We start from the raw sequence: 13,022 nt of genomic DNA on the forward strand, positions 1-13,022 counted from the left end.
ACGAACAGTCCTGCATGGTTGGGTCAAATGCAGCATGGTTTGATGGGCACAGTCTAGAGCCCCACTCCTCCCCTGACGTGGGTTGCCACACTGATGAGCGGGACCTGCGGTTGCCTCGGTTTTACACGTCCACCCGGCCTGTTAGGAGAAGGAAAGGATGCCCGAGCCCCGGGTGATATACGGGGTACGGTGAAGGTGCCACATTAAGCGCTGAGAGATGGTGGTATTCGATTCCTGCATTTGTGAGAGCTGTCTTACTTTATTTTTCCATATGGGCCCTGCCCGATAGATGGAGGGAAGGGGTTTGGGGATCCCAGGGGATCTACGGCATGGTGCGAGTAGGTCACATGCGGTGCAGTTTGATAGTGGAACACACTGCATCATTGTTTAATGAGATGTACATCACCCTGATTCTATTTAGTTGCCATTGTTTTTATGAGATGTTCTTCCCCTTGACTCTATTTATTGCCATTGTTCTTGTCTGCCTGTCTCCCCCGATTAGACTGTGAGCCCGTCATTGGGCAGGGACTGTCTCTATCTGTTGCTGATTTGTACATTCCAAGCACTTAGTTCAGTGCTCTGCACATAGTAAGCACTCAATAAATACTATTGAATGAATGAATGCATCACGTGTGACCTCCCTACACCGCGTTGTGTCTCTCCATATGGAGATTGGGCAGAGACAGTATAGCAGCCCTCTTTCTGGACAGGGCAAGCCTAGAAGCAAGGTACCAGAAGCCCAAGTTCACAGTTTGTGTACTGTGTGGTGTGAGTGCCATGTGCAGTCCTGCCCAATTGTGTCAAATGCAACATGGATGGGAGACAGGATTACTGCACAGGGCCAACTTAGCAGCCACTGTAGTGGATGTCCGAGCCCCATGGGGCCCGTGACACTGTGAGGATGCCCCATGCAGTGCTGCCTGTTGAAGTTGTGTGCAGCGTGGACTGCTGGCCACATTCCAGTACGCTGCCCATCCCCATCCAGAGCTGCAGCACTGATGTTACAGAGTTGCCGGTTCCCTCGGTTTCCCACACTGGACCAGTCTCATACCCGAATTACGGAGAGGTGTGATTACTGGGAGCATACCGTGCGTTATCTTCATGTCACATAAGGTGGTGTATGATGGTGTCACATGCTGTCCGGTGTGCTGACATCCTGACCCATCATGGCATTTCTTTTCCGAGAGCTCTCGCAAAGAGAAGAGGCCATTGTAAGCGTCATCAGTTCTACGCGTGGCTCCTGCCACAGACATGAATGGAGGGAAATCCAGCACCCTAGGTGACATACAGCACGGTGTGAGGAGCTCACACGTCTTGCAGAGTGATGTCATAAAATGATGCAATGCGTCTGAGCTCCTTACACAGCGCTGGGTCTTTCAGGCCAGAGAAAGGGCAGAGATGGGATCGAGGCTACCGCTTTCTGCAGGGGCCCACCTGGTAGCCATTGAACAGCCACCTGGCCCACAGGTGTCATACTGCTGAGTGTTGGGGTCCCTCATGCAGTCGTGCGTGGATGTGTCGAATGCAGCGCAGTTCAGTGGTCACAGTCTAGAACGTCGCCCCTCCCCAGACAGGGCTGCTGCCAGATCTGTGGGAGCTGCTGCTCCCTCAGTTTAGGCATGTGCCCAGCCTGGTATGTGAGTGAAGAGATGCCCAACCCCCGGGTGTTAAGCGGTGAACGGCGATGGCATCACACCCAGTGCTGGAGATGTCATCACGTGCTACCGCGTTCCATGATGTCATCCTCCAGCACCACGCGTGTCCATCGGGAAAGATGGAACGGCAATTCCAGCTGCCTCAATCTGGTGCGAGAATGAAGAGATGCCAAAGCCCCGGGCGTTATACGGGACACAGTGATGGTGCCACGTTTAGTGATGAGAGGTGGTGGTGTTGCATGGCTGCATGGAGTTGGGAATGGAATTGGGAACTGCCTTAGTTTTCCTCATGGGCCCGGCCCGATAGATGGTGGGAGGGAGTTACAGGATCCCAACTGACCTACGGCACAGTTTGAGCAGGTCACGTGTGGTTCAGCATGATAGTGAAATATGTTGCATCACGTGTGACCCTACACCGCACCGTGTCTCTCCGTCTGGAGATTAGGCAGAGGTGGTATGGCCTCAGTTTCTGGCACAGGCCAAGCCCGTTAGCAAGTTAACAGTAGCCTGACCCTACAGGTGGCATACTACACGGCGTGAGTGTGCCATGCAGTTCTGCATAGTAGTTTCAAATGCAGCAGGCTTTGATGACCACGTTCCAGAACGCTGCCCATCCTCAGCCAGAGCTGCAGCACTGAGAGGAGGGAGTTGCTGGGCGGCCTCGGTTTTCGGCATGTGACCTCCCAACCGTCCCGCCGTCTTACTCTGTCTGGCCTGAGATCCCAGGCCTAAACGGCGGCCTTTTCCCCCCTCACGCCAACCACCGGCCCCAGGCTTCCCTCAGCCACGGGGCGACGACCCTTAAACGACATCCCCCCATCCCTCAACACTTATGTTTATTTGTACATATTATTTATTACTCTGTTAATGATGTGTCTAGATCTGTGATTCTATTTATCTCGATGGTATTGATGCCTGTCTACTTGTTTTGTCTGTCTCCCCTCTTTAGACTGTGAGCCCATTGTTGGGCAGGGATTGTCTCTCTCTTTTGCCAAATTGTACATTCCAAGCACTTAGTACAGTGCTCTGCACATAGTAAGTGCTCAATAAATACTATTAAATGAATGAATGAGATACGGCAGAGGTGGCAGGGATGCCTCAGTTTCTTTCACAGTCATAGCATGGCAACTGATGAACGGATGCCCGGGCCCACGGGGTCACATGATGAAGTGTAAGGTCAGCACACGCAGTCCTTCGCAACTGTTTCAAATGCAGCATGCTGCATTGGCCGCATTCTAGAGTGCCACACTTCTTTGCCCAGGTCTACCCAAGTGATGAATGGGAGCTGTGGCTGCCAGAGTTTTAGGTGTGTGCCTGGCCTGGTGTGAGAATGAAGGGATACCTGATCCCCGGATGACATCCTGGGCCCAGTGATGGCGTCATGCACAGTTCTGGGAGATGTTATCACGTGCTATCTCATTCGGTGATATCGTCACCCAGCACCGCACATGCCCATCAAGAGCCGCGGGAAAGACGGAGTGGTGATACCAGCTGCCTCAGTCTTCTCACGGGCCCCGCTGGATAACGGAACGATGGAAGCGGCGGCCTAGGTGAGCCACGGCAAGGTGCGATGGGGTCCATTCCCGGGTGGTGGGACGATGAGCTGTGCTGACCGCAATGTGACTTCACGACACAGCGCCATGACTCTCCAGCCAGAGGTATGACAGAGATGGTAGGGCTGACTGTTATTTCTGGAGTAACAGACACCTGAGCCCCAAGGACCAGTGATGTAGTGTGAGCATGCCACACACAGTGGTGTGTGTTGGGGTCATGTGCGGCTTGGACTGCTGGCCACATTCCTGCCTGCTGCCCATCTCCGTCCGGAGCTGCAGCCCCGAGGGTAGCGAGTTGCAGACGGCCTCAGTTGGCTGTGCGTGTCGAGCCTCGCCCCCCAATCAAAGGAAGCTCGGAGCCCAGGTGTGTGATGATGGACCGTGGTGTCAGGTGCTCCCAAGTCATGTGACAATGTGACCTGGGTCCATGCCTCTTGGGTGAGAACTCTAGTGAAGATAGAACGCAGTCTCCAAGGGTGCCAGGTTCTTGCGTGTTCCCTGCCTGGTGGACTAGAGAATGGAATTCCCCGATCTCTGGTCGCATGCGGCACAGCGTGTGGAGGTCACACATCATGCCGTTTGATGCTGGAATACACTGCATAGCGGGTGATCTCCCTATCCAGTGGTGCACCTTTCCCAATCGGGCATATTGTCAGAGACAAGATTCCCACCTCTGTTTTTTCTGTTCCTTCTGCATCATGCTCTGGCCCAGCTTGACAGCCAGGGAGTGGACACCTGGGCCAATATGTGTTGTAGCACTGGGTGTCAGGGTGGCACGAGCAGTCTTACTTGGTTGGGTCAAATGAAGTGTGGTTTGATGAGCACCATCTAGTGCCTTGCTCCTCCTCTGACATGGGCTGCCCCATTGATGGATGTGAGCTTCAATTGCCTCAGTTTTATACGTGTGCCCAGCCTGGTAGTAGAATGGAGGGATGCCAAAGCCCCAGGCGATAAAAGGGGCAAAGTGACGGTGCCACATTTCTGACTGAGTGGTGGTGTCATTGAATGCCTGCATTTGTGTGCGCAGGGAGAAAGAATGGATATGTGAGCTGCCTCAGTTTTCCACGTTGGCCCTGCACGGTATATGGAGGGAAGGAGTTCCGGGATCCCAGTTGGGTTACGGCACAGTTTGAGGTGGACACGTGGTGCAGTATGATAGTGGAATAAGCTGCATCACGTGTGACCTCCATACACCGTGCTGTATCTCTCCGTTTGCAGATTGGCTAGAGATGGTTTGGCAGTCCTTGTTTCTGGACAGGGCAAGCCTGCCAGCAAGGTAGCGGAAGCCCGACTCTGTGGGTAGCATACTTCATGGCGAGAGGGTACTACACACAGTCCTGCACGATTGGGTCAAATGTGGTGGAGTTTGATTGGCACAATGAGAGCCACTTCCCTCCCACAGCCACGGCTGCCTCACTGAGGGGTGGTAGTTGTGGCCGCCTCAGTTTTATGCGTGTACCCTGCCTGGTGTGCTAATTAAGTGATGCCCGAGCCCCACGGGAAAGACGAGGCACAGTGATTGTGCCAAATTTAGCACTAAGCGATGCTGTCATTGAATGCTTTCATTTTCAAGAGCTGCCAGAGAGGTGGAGAGGAGTTGGGAGTTTCCTTACTTTTTCACGTGGGCCCTTCCCGATAGATGGTGGGAGGGAGTTCCAGGATCCCAGCTCATCTATGGCACGGTGTGAGGAGGGCACATGTGGTACAGTGTGATAGTGGAATATGCTGCATCATATGTGACCTCTCTGCACCGCACTGTGTCTCTTTGTCTGGAGATTGTGCAGAGATGCTTCAGGTGCAGGTCACACCTGGCACCAACCTAATGGAAAATCTGAAGTCACAGGTGGCACACCGCATGGCATGAGGGCATCAAACACAGTCTGGCGCCGTTGTGTCAAATAATGTGTAATTTGATTTGCTCAATCTAGAAAAGCCCACTTCTCCCCCAGCCAGGCTTCCCAACTAATTAGTGGAAGCTGCAGCTGCCTCAGTTTTACATCCGTCCGTGGCCTGGTGCGAGAATGAAGGGATGCCTGAGTTCCAGGTGATATACGGGACACAGTGATGGTCCCACGTTCAGTTAACTCCCATTCTCTCCTCGACCCCCTCCAATCTGGCTTCCGTCCCCTCCACTCTACTGAGACTGCTCTCTCTAAGGTCACCCATGACCTCCTTCTTGCCAAATCCGATGGCTCCTACTCCGTTCTAATCCTCCTTGACCTCTCTGCTGCCTTTGACACTGTCGACCACCCCCTCCTCCTCCATACCTTATCTCACCTTGGCTTCACGGACTCCGTCCTCTCCTGGTTCTCCTCTTACCTCTCTGGCCGGTCATTCTCGGTCTCCTTCGCTGGCGCCTCCTCCCCCTCCCATCCTTTAACTGTTGGAGTTCCTCAAGGGTCAGTTCTTGGCCCTCTTCTGTTCTCCATTTACACTCCCTCCCTCGGTGAACTCATTCGCTCTCACGGCTTTGACTACCATATCTACACAGATGACACGCAGATCTACATCTCCGCCCCTGTCCTCTCCCCCTCCCTTCAGACTCGCATCTCCTCCTGCCTCCAGGACGTCTCCACCTGCGTGATGCATACCACGCATCACCTTGATGTCACATAAGGTTGTATGTGATTGTTTCACGTGCCACCTGGTGTGCTGACATCCTGACCTATCATGGCATTTCTTTGCCAGAGCTCTCGCAAAGAGAAGAGGCCGTTGTGAGCGCCATCAGTTCTCCGCATGTTTCCTGCGAAGGACATGAATAAAGGGAAATCCAGCATCCTAGGTGACGTACGGCACGGTGTGAGGAGCTCACACGTCTTGCAGAGTGATGTCGGAAAGCGATGCAATGCGTCTGAGCTCCGTACACAGTGCTGGGTCTTTCCGGCCAGAGACAAGGCAGAGATGGGATTGAGGCTGCCGCGTTCTGCAGGGGCCCAGCCTGGTAGCCAGGTGTCATACTGCTGGGTGTTGGGGTCCCTCATGGAGTCGTGTGTAGATGTGTTGAATGCAGCGCAGTTCAGTGGTCACAGTCTACGCCCCTCCTCAGACAGGGCTACTGCCAGATCTGTGGGAGCTACTGCTCCCTCAGTTTAGGTGTGTGCCCAGCCTGGTATGTGAATGAAGAGATGCCCGACCTCCAGGTGTTAAACGGTGAACAGCGATGGCATCACGCCCAGTGCCAGGAGATGTCATCACGTGCTACCTTGTTCCATGATGTCATACTCCAGCACCGCACTTGTCCGTCGAGAAGCGTGGGAAAGATAGAACGGCGATTCCAGCTGCCTCAGTCTTCTCACAGGCCCTGCTGGGTAATGGAACGATGGAAGCAGCGACCCTCAGGTGATCAACGACACGGTGGGATAGGGTCACACTCCGGGTGGAGGGATGGTGAGATGTGCCGTCTGCAGTGTGACTTCTCGACTCAGAGCCGTGATTCTCGGGCCAGAAGTACGGCAGAGACGCGGGGGCTGCCTGATGTTTCTGCAGAGGGCCGGCCTAGCAGCCGGAGTAATAGACACCTGAGCCTCAAGAGGCCAATGATGTAGTGTGAGGATGCCACACATGAAGTCCTGTGTGTTGGGGTATGTGCAGTGTGGTTTGACGGCTGTACTCTCCCCATTCAGAGCTGCAGCACTGACAGTGACGAGTTGGTGGGAGCCTCAGTTTTCCACACGTGTCCAGCCTCGCCCCGAAAGCAAACGGAAGCTTGGACCCCTGGTGAGTGAAAGCGCATGGCGTCGGATGCTTCTGAGTCTTGTGATGTTATGATGATAATATAGTGTTTGTTAAGGGTTTACTATGTGCCAAGCACTGTTCTAAGCACTTGGGGAGATACAAGGTAATCTGGTGGTCTCTTGTGGGGCTTACAGACTTAATCCCCATTTTACAGATGAGGTAACTGAGGCACAGGGAAGTGAAGTGACTTGATTAAAGTGACACAGCTGACAAGTGGTGGAGGCGTGATTAGAACCCACGACCTCTGACTCCCAAGCCCGTGCTCTTTCCACTAAGCCACGCTGCTTCTCTCCAGAATGCTTTCGCCAGCGATGTCACGTTTTCTCATGGGCCGTGCTGAGTAGATGAGAAAATGGAATTGCATGACTGCTGGTCACATGTCATGCCATGTGGTGGTGGAATATGCTGCGTAGTGTGACTTTCTTACACAGCACTGCATTTTTCCAAGCCAGACATAAGGCAGAAACAAAATGCCTGGCTTCCCGCTTTCCTCCATTTCTTCCGTTTCCAGCTCCGACCCAGCTTGATAGCCAGTGAATGGACCCCCGGGCCCATAGGTGGGTTTCTGGGTGCCAGAGGAGTCTTGTGAGATTGTGTCAAATGCAGCATGTTTAGATGGGCACAACATAGAACCCTGCTCCTCCTGGGACATGGGCTGCCACACTGAAGGAGGGGAGCTGCAGCTGCATTAGTTTTATATACAGGCCCCACCTGGTGTGAGAATGAAGGGATGCCCAAGCCCGGGTGTTATCCAGGGCACAGTGATGGTGCCACATTTAGCACTGAGAGGTGGTTTCATTGAATGGCTACAGCGTGGCACAGTGGAAAGAGCACGGGCTTTGGAGTCAGGGCTCATGAGTTCAAATCCCAGCTCTGCCACTTGTCAGCTGTGTGACTGTGGGCAAGTCACTTAACTTCTCTGTGCCTCAGTGACCTCATCTGTAAAATGGGGATTAAGACTGTGAGTCCCACGTGGGACAACCTGATTCCCCTGTGTCTACCCCAGCGCTTAGAACAGTGCTCTGCACATAGTAAGCGCTTAACAAATACCAACATCATTATTATTATTATCTGTGAGAGCTGCAGGAAATATGGAATGGAGTTGGGAGTTACCTCAGTTTTTCACCTGAGCCTTGCCCGATAGATGAAGGGAGGGAGTTCCAGGATCCCAACTGACCTACGGCATGGTGTGAACAGGTCATGTGTGATGCAGTGTGATAGTGAAATATGCTGCATCGCGTGTGACCTCCCTACACAGCACTGTGTCTCTCTGTCTGGAGATTAGGGAGAGGTGGTATGGCCTCCTCAGTTTCTTGCACAGGCCAAGCCCAGCAGCAAGGTAACAGTAGCCCGAGCCTAGAGGTTTACTACACGGCGTGAGTGTGCCAAATGCAGTTCTGCATAGTTGTTTCAAATGCAGCAGGATTTGATGGCCACGTTTCAGAACGCTCCCCAACCTCAGCCAGAGCTGCAGCACCAAGAGGTGGGACTTGGTGGGCAGCCTCAGTTTTCCACATGTGACCTCCTGACGGTCCCACCGTCTTACTCTGGCCTGAGATACCACAGAGGTGGGAAGGATGCTTCAGTTTCTTTCACAGTCATTGAATGGCAACTGATAAACGGACACCTGGGCTCACGGGTTCATATGGTGACGTGTACGGTTAGCACACGCAGTCCTTCGCAACTGTTTCAAATGCAGCATGCTGCATTGGCCGCATTCTAGAGTGCCACACTTCTTTGCCCAGATCTACCCAAGTGATGAATGGGAGCTGTGGCTGCCTGAGTTTTAGGTGTGTGCCTGGCCTGGTGTGGGAATGAAGGGATGGCCGAGCCCCAGGTGACATCCTGGGCACAGTGATGGTCATGCACAGTTCTGGGAGATGTTATCACGTGCTATCTCATTCGGTGATATCGTCACCCAGCACCGCACATGCACATCAAGAGCCGCTGGAAAGATGGAGTGGCCTTCCAGCTGCCTCAGTCTTCTCATGGGCCCTGCTGGGTAATGGAATGATAGAAGCAGCGGACTTCAGGTGATCCACGGCAAGGTGCGATGGGGTCTGTCCCAGGGCGGTGGGATGATGAGTTGTGCTGTATGCAGTGTGACTTCAAGACACAGCGCTGTGACTCTCCGGCCAGAGGTACGGCAGAGAAGGTAGGCGTAAGGCAGAGACAGAATTCCTGGCTTGCCCTCTTTCCTCCATTTCCAGCTCCAACCCAGCTTGATAGCCAGTGAACGGACCCCCGGACCCATAGGTAATAATAGTAATAATAATAATGATGTTGGTATTTGTTAAGCGCTTACTATGTGCAGAGCACTGTTCTAAGCCCTGGGGCAGACATAGGGGAATCAGGTTGTCCCACGTGGGGCTCACAGTCTTAATCCCCATTTTGCAGATGAGGTAACTGAGGCACAGAGAAGTTAAGTGACTTGCCCACAGTCACACAGCTGACAAGTGGCAGAGCTGGGATTCAAACTCATGACCTCTGACTCCAAAGCCCGTGTTCTTTCCACTGAGCCAAGCTGCTGGGTGCCACGACGTGTCTTGCGAGATTATGTCAAATGCAGCAGGGTTTGATGGGCACAATTTAGAACCCTGCTCCTCCCGGGACATGGGCTGCCACGCTGAAGGAGGGGAGCTTCAGCATCCTCAGTTATACACGCAGTTTTACCACCTGGTGTGAGAATGAAGGTATACCCAAGCCCCGGGTGTTATCCAGGGCACAGTGATGGTGCCACATTTAGCACTGAGAGATGGTTTCATTGAATGGCTGCATTTGTGCAAGCTGCAGGAAAGATGGAATGGAGTTGTGAACTACTCAGTTTTCCACCTGGGCCCTGCCTGGTAGATGGAGGGAGGGAGTTCCAGGATCCTGGCTGACTTACGGCATGGTGTGAGCAGGTCACGTGTGGTGCAGCGTGATAGTGGAATATGCTGCATCGCGTGTGACCTCCCTACACCGCACTTCGTCTCTCCTACTGGAGATTAGGTAGAGATTGTATGGCCTCCTCAGTTTCTTGCACAGGCCAAGCCCTGCAGCAAGTTAACAGTAGCCTGACCCTATAGGTGGCATACTATACCCCACTTCCCCTCCAGTTATCGCCCTATCTCCCTACTACCCTTCCTTTCCAAAATCCTAGAACGAGTTGTTTACAATCGATGCTTAGAATTCCTTAACTCCCATTCTCTCCTAGACCCCCTCCGATCTGGCTTCCGTCCCCTCCACTCTACCGAGACTGCTCTCTCTAAGGTCACCCATGACCTCCTTCTTGCCAAATCCAATGGCTCCTACTCCATTCTAATCCTCCTTGACCTCTCTGCTGCCTTTGACACTGTCGACCACCCCCTCCTCCTCCATACCTTATCTCACCTTGGCTTCACGGACTCCGTCCTCTCCTGGTTCTCCTCTTATCTCTCTGGCCGGTCATTCTCGGTCTCCTTCGCTGGCGCCTCCTCCCCCTCCCATCCTTTAACTGTTGGAGTTCCTCAAGGGTCAGTTCTTGGCCCTCTTCTGTTCTCCATTTACACTCCCTCCCTCGGTGAACTCATTCGCTCTCACGGCTTTGACTACCATCTCTACGCAGATGACACGCAGATCTACATCTCCGCCCCTGTCCTCTCCCCCTCCCTTCAGGCTCACATCTCCTCCTGCCTCCGGGACGTCTCCACCTGGATGTCGGCCCGCCACCTAAAACTCAACATGAGCAAGACTGAGCTCCTCATCTTCCCTCCCAAACCCGGTCCTCTCCCAGACTTCTCTATCACCGTGGATGGCACGACCATCCTTCCCGTCTCTCAGGTCCGCAATCTCGGTGTCATCCTTGACTTGTCTCTCTCGTTCGCCCCACACATCCTATCCGTTACCGAGACCTGCCGGTTTCACTTCTACAATATCGCCAAGATCCGCCCTTTCCTCTCCACCCAAACGGCTACCTTACTGCTACAGGCTCTCGTTATATCCCGGCTAGACTACTGTGTCAGCCTTCTCTCTGACCTCCCTTCCTCCTCTCTCGCCCCGCTCCGGTCTATTCTTCACTCCGCTGCCCGGCTCATCTTCCTGCAGAAACGATCTGGGCATGTCACTCCCCTTCTTAAACAACTCCAGTGGTTGCCTATCGACCTCCGCTCCAAACAAAAACTCCTCACTCTAGTCTTCGAGGCTCTCCATCACCTTGCCCCTTCCTACCTCTCCTCCCTTCTCTCTTTCTACCACCCACCCCGCACGCTCCGCTCCTCCGCCGCCCACCTCCTCACCGTCCCCCGGTCTCGCCTATCCCGCCGTCGACCCCTGGGCCACGTCCTCCCGCGGTCCTGGAACGCCCTCCCTCCTCACCTCCGCCAAACTGATTCTCTTCCCCTCTTCAAAACCCTACTTAAAACTCACCTCCTCCAAGAGGCCTTCCCAGACTGAGCTCCTCTTCTCCCTCTACTCCCTCTGCCACCCCCCCTTTACCTCTCCGCAGCTAAACCCTCTTTTTCCCCTTTTCCCTCTGCTCCTCCACCTCTCCTTTCCCATCCCCACAGCACTGTACTCGTCCGCTCAACTGTATATATTTCCATTACCCTATTTATTTTGTTAATGAATTGTACATTGCCTTGATTCTATTTAGTTGTCATTGTTTTTACGAGATGTTCTTCCCCTTGACTCTATTTATTGCCATTGTTCTTGTCTGTCCGTCTCCCCCGATTAGACTGTAAGCCCGTCAAACGGCAGGGACTGTCTCTATCTGTTGCCGACCTGTTCATCCCAAGCGCTTAGTACAGTGCTCTGCACATAGTAAGTGCTCAATAAATACTATTGAATGAAAATACGGCGTGAGTGTGCCAAATGCAGTAGGCTTTGATGTCCACGCTCCAGAACGCTGCCCGTCCTCAGCCAGAGCTGCTGCACCAAGAGGAGGGAGTTGGTGGGCCGCCTTGGTCGGCATGTGACCTCCCCAAGGTCCCTCCATCTTACTGTGGCCTGAGATACAGGAGAATGGAGGGATGCCTCAGTTTCTTTCACAGTCATAGCATGGCATCCGATAAACGGACACCTGGGCCCATGGGTTCATACGGTGAAGTGTAAGGTTAGCACACGCAGTCCTTCGCAACTGTTTCAAATGCAGCATGCTGCATTGGCCGCATTCTGGAGTGCCACACTTCTTTGCCCAGGTCTACCCATGTGATGAATGGGAGCTATTGCTGCCTGAGTTTTAGGTGTGTGCCTGGCAGCATGGCTCAGTGGGAAGAGCATGGGCTTGGGAGTCAGAGGTCATGGGTTCTAATCCTGGCTCTGCCGCTTGTCAGCTGTGTGACCTTGGGCAAGTCACTTAACTTTCTCTGTGCCTCAATTACCTCATCTGTAGAATGGGGATGAAGACTGTGAACCCTACCTGGGAGCGACCTGATTACCTTGTACCTACCCCAGCACTTAGAACAGTGCTTGGCACGTAGTAAGCACATAACAAATACCAGCGTTATTATTATTATTAGAATGAAGGGATGCCCGAGCCCCAGGTGACATCCTGGGCACAGTGAGGTGTCATACACAGTGCTGGGAGATGTTATCACGTGATATTTCATTCGGTGATATCGTCACCCAGCACTGCAAATGCCCATCAAGAGCTGCGGGAAAGTCAGAGTGGCGATACCAGTTGCCTCAGTCTTCTCACGGGTCCCGCTGGGTAACGGAACAATGGAAGCAGCGGCCTAGGTGAGCCACGGCAAGGTGCGATGGGGTCCATCCCCGGGCAGTGGGACGATGAGCCGTGATATCCTCAGTGTGACTTCACGACACAGCGCCATGACTCTCCGGCCAGAGGTATGGCAGAGATGGTAGGGCTGACTATTATTTCTGCTCAGGGCCAGCCTAGTAGCTAGAGTAACAGGCACCCGAGCTCCAAGGGCCAGTGATGTAATGTGAGCATGCCACACACAGTGGTGTGTGTTGGGGTCCTGTGTGGCTTGGACTGCTGGCCACATTCCTGCCCGCTGCCCATCCCTGTCCAGAGCTGCATCCCTGATGGTAGCGAGTTGCAGGCGGCCTCAGTTGGCCATGCGTGTCCAGCCTCACCCCCAAATCAATGGAAGCTCAG

At 53.5% G+C, this 13,022-nt stretch overlaps 10 non-coding genes across 10 annotated transcripts; all 10 read left to right on the forward strand.

The window, feature by feature from the left end:
• The first annotated feature begins 1,296 nt into the window (after positions 1-1,296).
• MIR1421AB-1 (microRNA mir-1421ab-1) lies at positions 1,297-1,361 on the forward strand. The gene has a single exon (NR_034899.1). It is a non-coding gene; the product is annotated as a microRNA mir-1421ab-1 (primary transcript).
• A 310-nt stretch (positions 1,362-1,671) lies between these two features.
• On the forward strand, positions 1,672-1,784 carry MIR1419D (microRNA mir-1419d). Its single transcript, NR_034900.1, has one exon. It is a non-coding gene; the product is annotated as a microRNA mir-1419d (primary transcript).
• A 1,230-nt stretch (positions 1,785-3,014) lies between these two features.
• On the forward strand, positions 3,015-3,125 carry MIR1419C-2 (microRNA mir-1419c-2). Its single transcript, NR_034920.1, has one exon. It is a non-coding gene; the product is annotated as a microRNA mir-1419c-2 (primary transcript).
• Positions 3,126-4,326: 1,201 nt separating this feature from the next.
• On the forward strand, positions 4,327-4,411 carry MIR1421AG-1 (microRNA mir-1421ag-1). Its single transcript, NR_034922.1, has one exon. It is a non-coding gene; the product is annotated as a microRNA mir-1421ag-1 (primary transcript).
• Positions 4,412-4,871: 460 nt separating this feature from the next.
• On the forward strand, positions 4,872-4,981 carry MIR1421Y-2 (microRNA mir-1421y-2). The gene has a single exon (NR_034918.1). It is a non-coding gene; the product is annotated as a microRNA mir-1421y-2 (primary transcript).
• Positions 4,982-5,989: 1,008 nt separating this feature from the next.
• On the forward strand, positions 5,990-6,091 carry MIR1421AB-2 (microRNA mir-1421ab-2). The gene has a single exon (NR_034924.1). It is a non-coding gene; the product is annotated as a microRNA mir-1421ab-2 (primary transcript).
• A 2,026-nt stretch (positions 6,092-8,117) lies between these two features.
• On the forward strand, positions 8,118-8,210 carry MIR1421AA (microRNA mir-1421aa). Its single transcript, NR_034898.1, has one exon. It is a non-coding gene; the product is annotated as a microRNA mir-1421aa (primary transcript).
• Positions 8,211-8,786: 576 nt separating this feature from the next.
• Positions 8,787-8,895, forward strand: MIR1419C-1 (microRNA mir-1419c-1). The gene has a single exon (NR_034897.1). It is a non-coding gene; the product is annotated as a microRNA mir-1419c-1 (primary transcript).
• Positions 8,896-9,828: 933 nt separating this feature from the next.
• Positions 9,829-9,915, forward strand: MIR1421Z (microRNA mir-1421z). The gene has a single exon (NR_034896.1). It is a non-coding gene; the product is annotated as a microRNA mir-1421z (primary transcript).
• Positions 9,916-12,448: 2,533 nt separating this feature from the next.
• MIR1419B-2 (microRNA mir-1419b-2) lies at positions 12,449-12,563 on the forward strand. Its single transcript, NR_034923.1, has one exon. It is a non-coding gene; the product is annotated as a microRNA mir-1419b-2 (primary transcript).
• The last annotated feature ends 459 nt before the right edge of the window (positions 12,564-13,022 follow it).

This window comes from Ornithorhynchus anatinus, chromosome X1, assembly GCF_004115215.2.
Source record: "Ornithorhynchus anatinus isolate Pmale09 chromosome X1, mOrnAna1.pri.v4, whole genome shotgun sequence".
NCBI lineage: Eukaryota > Metazoa > Chordata > Mammalia > Monotremata > Ornithorhynchidae > Ornithorhynchus > Ornithorhynchus anatinus.